Genomic DNA, 9,728 nt, shown 5'->3' with positions numbered 1-9,728 from the left:
GGTGGAGCGAGAGCCACAGAGGCAGGTCCGTTGTGGCTGTGCTGTTGCAGAATGGTGCATGTCTGGGCCGGTGCGTGTGAACTCACGGAGGTCACGTTCCGACAGCCTCACTCCCCAGTGGTCCTGCCTGCCTGGGACGGGTGATGGGGTTCAGGCCTGTTTGGGTCTGTAGCACGTAATGATAGTGTCCCGGCAGCTTGTGTTGCTGAGTTCGGAGGTGGATTTGGGGCGTTCCCCATCTGATTAACGTGCCCGTCTGACTCATCCGCCTGCCAGGAGAGCTGGGACCAAGTCTGCAGCACAAGTAACTGGAATCACTTTGTTTTTTCCAGGCAAATCTATCCAAAGGCCTCCTTTTCCTTAAGTGCTGCCTACGGTTACATTGAAAGAAGCCCCAGTGTGGTTCTCCTGAGCCAGCCACTGCATCCTTCCAGCTCTTCCCCAGCTGCTGCATTTCTTTACAAAAGAGAAAATTAGTCGATGAATAAGCTCGCTCACACAATACCCTGGGAGCTTGCAAGAAAAGTCATGGATGAGTCAGGAAATTATCTTAAACTTGTGCTTTTGGATGGGGGAAAAGCATAAGAAAGAGAACACACTTGACCTTGACACACAGAGACTGATTCTCAGTCTCGGCGGATGGCTGGGTCGTTGGGGCCCCAGATGATGTGAGAAGAGGCACAATGAGCGCAAAGGGCCAGCAGCTGCCCAGAGTCGCCTCCCCCTGATCGGCCACAGTCTCTTTCCTCATGCTGTCTGCTGTCTTCCGACCATGGGTGTGTATCCCAAAGGACAGCATCCCCGGGCGCTGAGGTACAAACCTTTTAAACACAAAAGGACGGACAGTCAATAAGAAGAGCTGGCTGATCCGGGGTCAGGGCTACTGTGATTGGCGCACCACTCTGTGAATTCCGAGTTTCCTTCTTCCCGTGCCGCCTGCACGTGATGTCGGGCTCTCCTGGGACCACAGGTCACACACTTTCCTTGGTGGAAAGGGCTGTGCTGGAGTCAGCAGGGAGGGGACAAGGCCAGTGGGCCGGGGGCTTACAAAGTGAATTAGATCTAAGTGCTTGTCGGGGATCCTATGAGTAGGCAAACCGGACATGTTTACAATAGTAGGCAGTGGGACAAACGCGGACAGGATAAAAGGCAGCCTTGAGCGATGGAGGCCACGCTGGAGAGCGCTCTGTAGCAGAGGCCACAGTGCCTGACCGCAGCCCCGGACTCAGGCCTGTGTTTCTCTGGGCGCTGGGGCCGGCAGGACCCACACTCGGAGAAGGCTGGAAGTGCCCAGAAGCTAGTCCTCACCCCACTCCAGGGACCACTTCAGCCTGTAAGCAACAGGAGATGGTGGACAAATGCCCTGGATTGGAATGACACAGGGGCAAGTGTTCTAGGGGGTTCCTCAGCGAGACTGCACCCCAGGTAACCCGCTCAATGATGCATCTTCCAGGCAGACAGGTGCTGACAAAGCCTTAACAACCGGCTTTCCAGAAAAGCACAAAAGCCCCAATCTTTAGCGTTTGCTGGTTTCCACAGTGCAGACGCGCCCACCCTGGCTGGATTTGTGCTGGCAGCGCCAGGTCACCAACTTTGGAGTGGGGCCCCCCGCCACACGGTGTCAGTGCCATGCCAGCAGTTGGCAGCCTCGGAGCACGGCTGATGGGAAATGCGCTGAAATAGGTAGGGAGCCAGGGGTGTGAGCAAGTGTCTTTGTTTTGATACAATTTATTTAATTGCCTGTTGATATAATTTAATTTTTAATCATAGCTAGGCTTAACACCTGGCTCAGAGAACCTTGACAGTAACAAGCTGGCTCTGCCTCCTTCCCCTCCCTGCTCCCCCTCTTACCCCCCTGCGCCTCCTGGGGCCTGTCCTCAATTAACCTCATATTCATACCCGACCCAGGTTCGCTTCAGGGGAAGCAGATCTCAGACAGTCCACCTGCAGAAAACAGGGCTGCCCCACCCTACTCCCGCCCCCGGCCGCTTCCTCACATTCAGCGGAGGGGACCTCAGAATTGGGCTGCAACCCCCGACTCCTGTTGCAACCACAGCTGGGATTTCCATAGTCACCTGTGCAACTCTCTTGTCTCCTGAGACAAACCAGGCGGGACCCATCTCTGCTCTCCATCTCTGCTCCCCTTTCCTAGGCACAGGTGGCACCTCGTGACAGCGAGTACCACTTCGGGGCCCTCCACTTCCAGCCCCGAGTGCTGCCATGGAGCCCTGCCTCTGGGTGTCCCTGGGCTTGGGACAAGTGTCAGAGTGTGCGTGTGTGTGTGCAAGGGTGTGTATGAGTGTGTGTGAGTATGTGTATTGTGTGTGTATGTGTGTGTATTTGTGAAGGTATGTGTATGTGTTTGAGTGTATGTGAATATGTATGTGTATACACGTGTTTGTGTAACAACTATCTGTGTATATGTGTGTGAGAGTGTGTGTATATGCAAGTGTGGTATTGTGTGTGTGAGAGGAGTTGTGAATGAGTTCATATGTGTGCATGAATGTGTGTACGAGTGTTTATGTGTGTATGAGTGTGCATATACGTATGTGAGTGTGTAAATGCGAGTGTGTTGTGTGAGTGCATGTGTGAGTGTGTATGAATGTTTGCGAGTGTATGCATGTTGCATGGTCTCAGCCCTCTTCCCTTCCTCCAGCAGCAGCACCCCGTTTCTCTTTGGAGTGTCCCCCTCACGCCCTGTGTGGTCCCTGCAGAGCTGCCAGCTGAAGTGGGCTGACCCCACCGGCAGAGAAGGGGCACGGGCCTGGGATGGCCGTCAGGGGACAGGTGACAGGAGCAGGGCTTGGATGGGGACCTGTGAGAAGCAGAGCATAGTGCGGGGTTGCTGCTCAGCGGACGGAGGAGGGGCCGTGCTGGGGGCTGCTGAGCGCTGTTGCATCTTGGAAAGAGGACAGTGACCCCGTGCCAGGCGGCGAGCTGTAGTCCTGCTAAAAGGGGGCTCAGGATGTGTCTGCCGCTTCCCAAGGCCTTCGGGGCTCCCGCAGGAACTGGGGCTCATACAGCTACCTGCCGTTTGAGAGACGCTTTCTGCTGTGGTCAGCATCTGAGAGGGCTAAGGGTCAGTGGATTGTGCCCCTGGGGGGGTGCTGGTTTCTCTGCCTTGGGTGGGGGGACAGAGCAGGGATGAGATGGGACAGGGAGAAGCCAGATCCTGCACTCAGCCCCGTGCTCCCATCCTATCGTCCTGCCTCAGAGCCTCGGCTCCATTCCAGCGCTGTCTCCAGGTTCAGGACTCTGGCGACCTTGGGAGCCCTGCCCCCAGGGGACCGGAAGCACACTTTCACAGCTCCCTCAATGCCCACGGTCAACCTAGCTTCTCAAGATGCCTGCGCCATGTGGAGGCAGGTCTGCACCTGCCCTCCTCGAAGGGTGCTGAGAGGCATGAAGCTCTGAGGGGCAGTGGAGGCTGAGACCAGAGGAGGCATTGCATCCCGCACCTGATCCACCCGCCTCACCTGTATCGCCACGGTCCAGTGCCGTCCAGTCTGGTCCTCAGGCCCTGCTGAGATGCCTGCTTCCTGTTGCTACTTTATAAACACTTTTCGCACATGAGTCAGCGGCAGTGAGGAGAGTTCACTGCAAACACAGACTCAGTTAAATAACTGTATTGTAGAGGGTCCCTGTTACCCCCTCACGAAATATACTCCTGGCTGTGCGAAGCCCAGGTCAGGTGTTGGTCACTCAGCCACAGCTGGGGGAGGAGCAGAGGGCTGGGCTGGTGCTAAAAGACGGAACCTACGAGGATACCGACTCAACAAGATTTCCCCCAAAATCTACGTACTGGACCAACCCAAGAACCAGGGTGGGGATGGAGAGGGGTGGATAAATAAAGAATTCCGTGGGATCTGAGAAGCATATGATGCCTTATATTTACAAAAGCAACGTATTCTGAGTGCCTTCTATGGGCCATTCCATCACAGAAACTAGCACAGCCCCCAGAAAACTAATAAAAAAGCCCTGAGTATCCCCAGGGTCCAGTTGACATCCCTGACTTAGGAAACCTCAGGCATACAAAGTTACAAATAACGGCAGTCAGTGGGGGAGGTAGGAATTGACTGAGGGTGGCCCCACTCGGGAGTTACTGAGTTCAGACCTCTGGGGGCGAGGTGTGGGGGGATGGGAATCTGCATTTTAACCCCCACCCCAGAGGGTCATTTGCACACCTCGGCTGGAGAACCACTGCTATGTAAAGAGCTTGCTCACTACATTGTGAAACCTGGTTGTTTTTACACCTGCTGTCTGCACCTGACTTCCAAGGGCACAGGCTGTGGGGTCCCGCCCAACCCCACCTGCCCGGCAGAGGCGCCCCAGCCCCCCGCCTGCAGCTCCTCGGGGGGGGCCTCCTCAGGCCTCTTCAGCCTCCCCCGGGGTCCCAGTCTGAATGTTCCTCTTGCGCAGGCTGCTTGGTTGTGGGAAGTCCTTGATGAGACCCGCGTGCCCTTGCACACGTTCCCAGTCGTGCCGGACCAATTAGGAGGAACCGGGGTGAGCTGCGAGAGTGGCTCAGTTTGGACCCGGCACACAGAGCACGCGGCAGAAAACTGTCAACAGTTGGTCACACCATTTGTTTTGTTCTCAGAGTGAAAGGAACAGAACATCCAGGTGGACGGGCCTGTAGGGCAGAGACATCGTTGCAGACAAACCAGGCCGTTCCTGAGCATCAGACGCTGGAGGAGTGGCTTCCGGGGGCTGTTTTGCTTCCGTCCTGAGTGCAAACGACCTCATTCTTCTGGGTTGAAAACATGTCTTCAGGGCTGCCTTCCCCGGCCAGGGGAACAGCCAACAGGGCAGACACGCATTTTCAATGTGTATTCTGTCCCCACTTTACAGGTGGTGAGAGAGCAGCTCGGGCAGCTGACACCAGGTCCCGACACCGCAGGCTGCAGCCTCTAATGGGCGGGACGCCTGGTCATTCTGCCCAGTGCAAGACACCCCCTTGTCCCCACCCCTCCTCTCCATTTTGTGTTGTTCTCAATTTCTTGTTGTAGGTTATTTCTGGTTTCCTCTCCCAGCTCCGGCCGGCCACGGCTCCTGGCTGCCATCTTTGGCTGCCCATGGGTCCCCTCGCAGGGCCGGGGTTGGCTGGGGTCCCGTGGGTCCAGCATGGTCCTGATCAGCTGGCCGCCTCAGCCTCCCCTCTGGGCCTCACCTTTCCTGCCCTGTGTGATCATCATGTCTACGAGGGTCCCTCTTGGGTTCTCTTCACTTTATCATCACAACAACAAGGATTTTGCATTTTCTTTACTGTAAAGAGTATCTGAGAAGTCGAGTGACCTCCCTGTGGCTCCACAGCTGGTTCTGCTGAGTTCAACCTCCACCACAGATCTTGGCCCAGAATCGGCCTTTGTCTTTCTTTATTCTCCTTTCCCTCCACCCCTTGATTTAACCTTTTCTCCTGCTGTCCTTTCCTCCCCTGACACAAGCCGAGGTCCCCACCCAGGGCTGGAATGGGAGGCCGGGTGACACACTTACACAGGAATATCCAGAAGCACTTCAAAGGAACGCAGGTGGATTTTGCTCAGGGAGATGGGAGGGTAAGCAAGCTCTCCACTTTCCGCCATTGGAACCAGCTGGAATCGCCCCTGCTGGCTCTCCCTGCAGGTGGGACCTCTCTGCAGATGGACTGCAGGCTTGGGTCTTCGTTTCTGCCCTGGGCCTGTCCCATGCAGCCTATGCCTGCAGTCAGGAGGAACTTGCTGGAAGTGGTCTGAGGGCAGAGATGGACGGGATGGCAGCTGGAGAGACACAGCAGAAAGCATGCTAAGGCCAGGGCTGGGACACCGTGAGAAGAGGCTCCAGAGCTGGGGCCTGGGGCCTGGAGATGTGGGTGGGACGCAGAAGAGGCCTGGAGCCTAGAGATGTGGGTGGGACGCAGGAGAGGCCTGGGGCCTGGGTGGATGGGACACAGGAGAGGGGCTGGGGCCTGGGTGGATGGGACACAGGTTGGGGGCAGGGAGAGGTGGGCTTCGGCTTTCTGGGCTGTGATGGTGGGCGGGAGGGGAAGCTTCCAGGGCCTGCCAGGCAAGGGAGTGGGATGAGGACTGCCTTCCAAAGTCAAGCAGGAGACACTCCAGGCCCCTCAAATGGGAGCTCAAAGACTAGCGAACACTCGCGTTCTTAGGGAAGACCCAGCACTTTCTCCGCCTTCACACTTGTCTGGTGTCACGCCAGACGACAGTTCTCAATTCCCCAACATCGACTGGGTGTCCAACGATTCAGTTCAGTTCTGACACTAGAGTTGGCCCAGATCCCACAGGCTGAGGGCTGAGTCCCACAGACCGTGCTCACCTCAGATGCCACACACTTTTCTAGGGGCCACGTGTCTTCTGATCTACAGGAGCAGCCAAACGGAAGAGATGCCAGGGGCGAGGTATGTGGGGTGGGGGTGGAGCCCCCATGCCCTGTCTGGATGTGCCACCCTCCCAGCACGTTGATTTGCTCCCCTACCTGAGGCTTTCTGAAACCTGTCGTTTTGGGGTTTTTATGGGGTTCTCATTACATGATGGATTAAATCATTGGCCATTGTTGCGTAACTCAATACCCAGCCCCTCTCTTATTCTTATTTCTTATTACACCACAGTACTAGACCCCAAAAAGATCATGAGATCAATAAGGAGGAGGCAGTTTCTGGTTTTAGCCCTGGTGCCAGGAGCCCAGAGCCTGAGTCATGCCCAGGTGAGCTGAGTGCCTTGGAGGCCGGGCAGACCCACCCTCATTTCCAGGGGCAGCAGACGTGCCAAGGGGCTGGGAGTGCCTGAGAGGACTTCAAGGCCCCACTACCTTCCCAAGGGAGCCTGGGAGTGAGTAGCTGCATCTACAGCCCTCCAAGGAGGACCTCGCCCCCCGCCAGCCTTCGAGTAGGCCTGGCCACATCTTGGCCACCAATCCTCCTGTATCGGGCTCTGGGCCTGCGCACGCCTCCCGTCTCTGCATGGTGGATGAGACATGCTAAAAGGGGAGGCCGCCTTGAAAGATGCTTGGTTTCCAGTTCTTAATCTTTGGGGGCTGGGAGGAGAAACCAGGGGTGTACTGGTACTGAGTGTGTGCACATGTGTGTATGGTGGGCACCCAGTTTGTGGCACTTGCTGGTTTCCATGGTATAAATCCTCCATCACAGCCAAGTTCCAGCCACCAACACGAGATCACCAAACTCAGAGTTGGGAAGAGGTGTGTGGTAGTCACCATCATTTCCACAGAGAGATGCTACAGACCCAGAGAAGCTGAAGAGCACAGATGACAGCATGTTGTGGTGAAATAGGAGATGAGGAGTTATGGGTATTTACTACCTTGGATGTTAATATAACTTACTTAATTGCAAGCGTATACATTTTCATTTTTAGTAATGGCCATGCCCGACAACTGGTCCCCAAAGTCACCAAGATTTGGCGATTGACTCCAACAAATGGATACAAGCCAGCCCAAGCTGCATGATGTCTCTCCAGCGGCTGCGCTCCACGGTGTGGTGAGCCCTCGACGCTGGCCTCTGACCTGAAGAAAATGAGACGTTGGAAGGAGACCGACACTATTTCCTTTGGGTCCCCGGGTGAAATTTGCACTGGAGCGATGAGGGGCATGTGTGGGGATCCCAGGGGCTTGGGGTACAGCTCAGTACTTATTTGGGGAATTGTTCTCAGGGGCTCATACTTGAGGTCCCACGTGCAGTTTTTTTTTTTTAATTGTAGTATTAATTTATGCTTTTCCATCATTTATCCCATTAATGACATTAAAAGTGCAGTGTGCTGACATAATGGGAAGGGAGGAAGCCTTAATCTTTTTTCTAAAGACTAAGGCATCTGTCTATATGTGCTCATGTCTGTATGTGTGTATGTGTACGTAAACGTGTATGTAAATTTATAAAATGTATAAAAATGTATAAAAACAGGGGTGGGAGCTTACGGACTCGTGAGGCACAAGCAAAACCGAAAAAAGGCTCAAGGAAATTCCCTTGTGTGGGGTTGTACACAGGTCACAGTACTGCAGAGAAAAGCACAGAAGTGAGGACGTAAAACTCAGCCTCCTGGGTCCTCCAGGAGGGAGGGGGAGGTGTGACTTGGGGTGGGCCCCTGGGGCATCTGGGGAAGGTTCTAGCACAGTTTGTGGGTGGTGGTACCCACGTTTGCCTTACAGTGCTTCATCAGGCTTCCTGTTTGCTCTACGCAGCCTTCTGCACCTGTGTATTCAACAATAGAAAGGTAAATATGTACGTTCATATATAAACACATGGCTAAATTTATATATGTGTGGTGTATGTGTGTCTACACACACACGCGCATTATAAATATACACAATCTCTTTTTAATCTGAGTTGGCAAAAGTTTCGTCTGCGGAGACATGCTGGGGTGACCGGTTCTTCTTCGCAGCCCTGCCAGGCTGTCCTCGCTGCCTCCTTTGAATGAGGGGCCCTGTGAGGCCCGGCAGGTGCCGCTGGGGCTGGAGTGGTTCCCAGTGCTTTCCTTTCAAGGGCAACCTGGTGCTGCTGGGGCTGCTCAGAATGGGGAGTGGCCCAGAGTCTCATCCCCCTCCCTGCGGAGTTCCCAAGCCGTGGCCCTGGCCGGGGTTCTGACCCAGCGCATCTGAGGGGGGACTGCCCTGCCTGGAGGCGCGTCTAAACTCCTAGAACGTGCGCAGAGCAGGCTGGGGGCTGTGGCAGCGGCTCTTGGCTGATTGCCCAGGTTTCTGGTCCTCAGGGTGGCAGGGGACACGTGTCTGTAGCCACTTTCCAGTAAAGGGCTCTGGGGTCAAGGAAACCGCCCAGCTCCTTCCTCAGGGAAGTACCCTTCTCAGAAGCAAGCTCTCACTTTCTGGACCCCGTGGGGGTGGGGCGGGCGGACAGCTGTGGCTGCGGGGCTGAGAAGACATTCTGCTCTCCTACCTGGAAAGTGCAGACAACTGAGAAGGGCCAGGAGTCGCTGGAAAGTTAAACGAGAACCAGATCAAGGAATCACAGTGGATCCCAAGGGGAGAACCTGGGGGCCCTGGAAGTTCCCGCCAGGGGCACAGCCGGAGGTGGCAGAGCCTCTGGGCAGCGTCAGCAATTCTGGAGTTATTTTCAGCCACATGTGAACTTAGAGAAGGCAGTTTCCCTCTTCCTGACTGTTCCTGTAAAGGGGTTGTCATTCGTGCCCCCAGCTTCTCAGGGTTCTTGTGAAGGACAAGATAGCTTTGTTTTGACTTTTGTTGAAGGCGAAGTGAATTACATCTTTGTTCTTTTCATAGGCCACAATATTTACAAGTTCATTTCTTTGAATTTTCTTTTGGCTGGATTATTTTATCTGCAATTCTGAAGGTGACTAATTTTCTGCTATTTCTCCATCGTCTTGGCCAGATATTTGTTTGGCTTGGTTTGGTTCTTAGAAGCAAGAGAAGGGAACGGGTTTTTATGGACCACCTCCTGTGTACCCAGGCTGTCCCGGGGGCTGTGTCCACATTATCCTCTTTAATCACTTTATATAGGAACTTCTGTTAAAAAAAAAAAAAAAAAGACAGAAAAATGGTAGTTCTTAATTTATCTTTTGCATAAAAAGTAATTTCTTACTTGATTTGTGGTTACAGGATGTGTCAGAACCTTTAAAGTGTATTCGACTTTATGGATCGTCTCTAACAGCTTAGCCAGCATCTACTGGATCTTTAAGGACTCTGCATGGAAGAAAACTGCAGACAGCAATTCCCTACTCATGGATTCAAAGAATTGTCACAGAAGAGAGACT

General features: G+C 54.2%; 1 long non-coding RNA gene across 1 annotated transcript; it reads right to left on the bottom strand.

The window, feature by feature from the left end:
• Positions 1-7,265: 7,265 nt before the first annotated feature.
• LOC138920385 (uncharacterized) lies at positions 7,266-9,138 on the bottom strand. Its single transcript, XR_011431480.1, has 3 exons — positions 8,894-9,138; positions 8,136-8,191; positions 7,266-7,509 (listed from the first exon to the last, which is right to left on the bottom strand). It is a non-coding gene; the product is annotated as an uncharacterized lncRNA (long non-coding RNA).
• Positions 9,139-9,728: the final 590 nt, after the last annotated feature.

The sequence above is a fragment of the Equus caballus genome, chromosome 23, assembly GCF_041296265.1.
Source record: "Equus caballus isolate H_3958 breed thoroughbred chromosome 23, TB-T2T, whole genome shotgun sequence".
NCBI lineage: Eukaryota > Metazoa > Chordata > Mammalia > Perissodactyla > Equidae > Equus > Equus caballus.
This window is presented reverse-complemented; position numbering and strand designations above follow the sequence as displayed.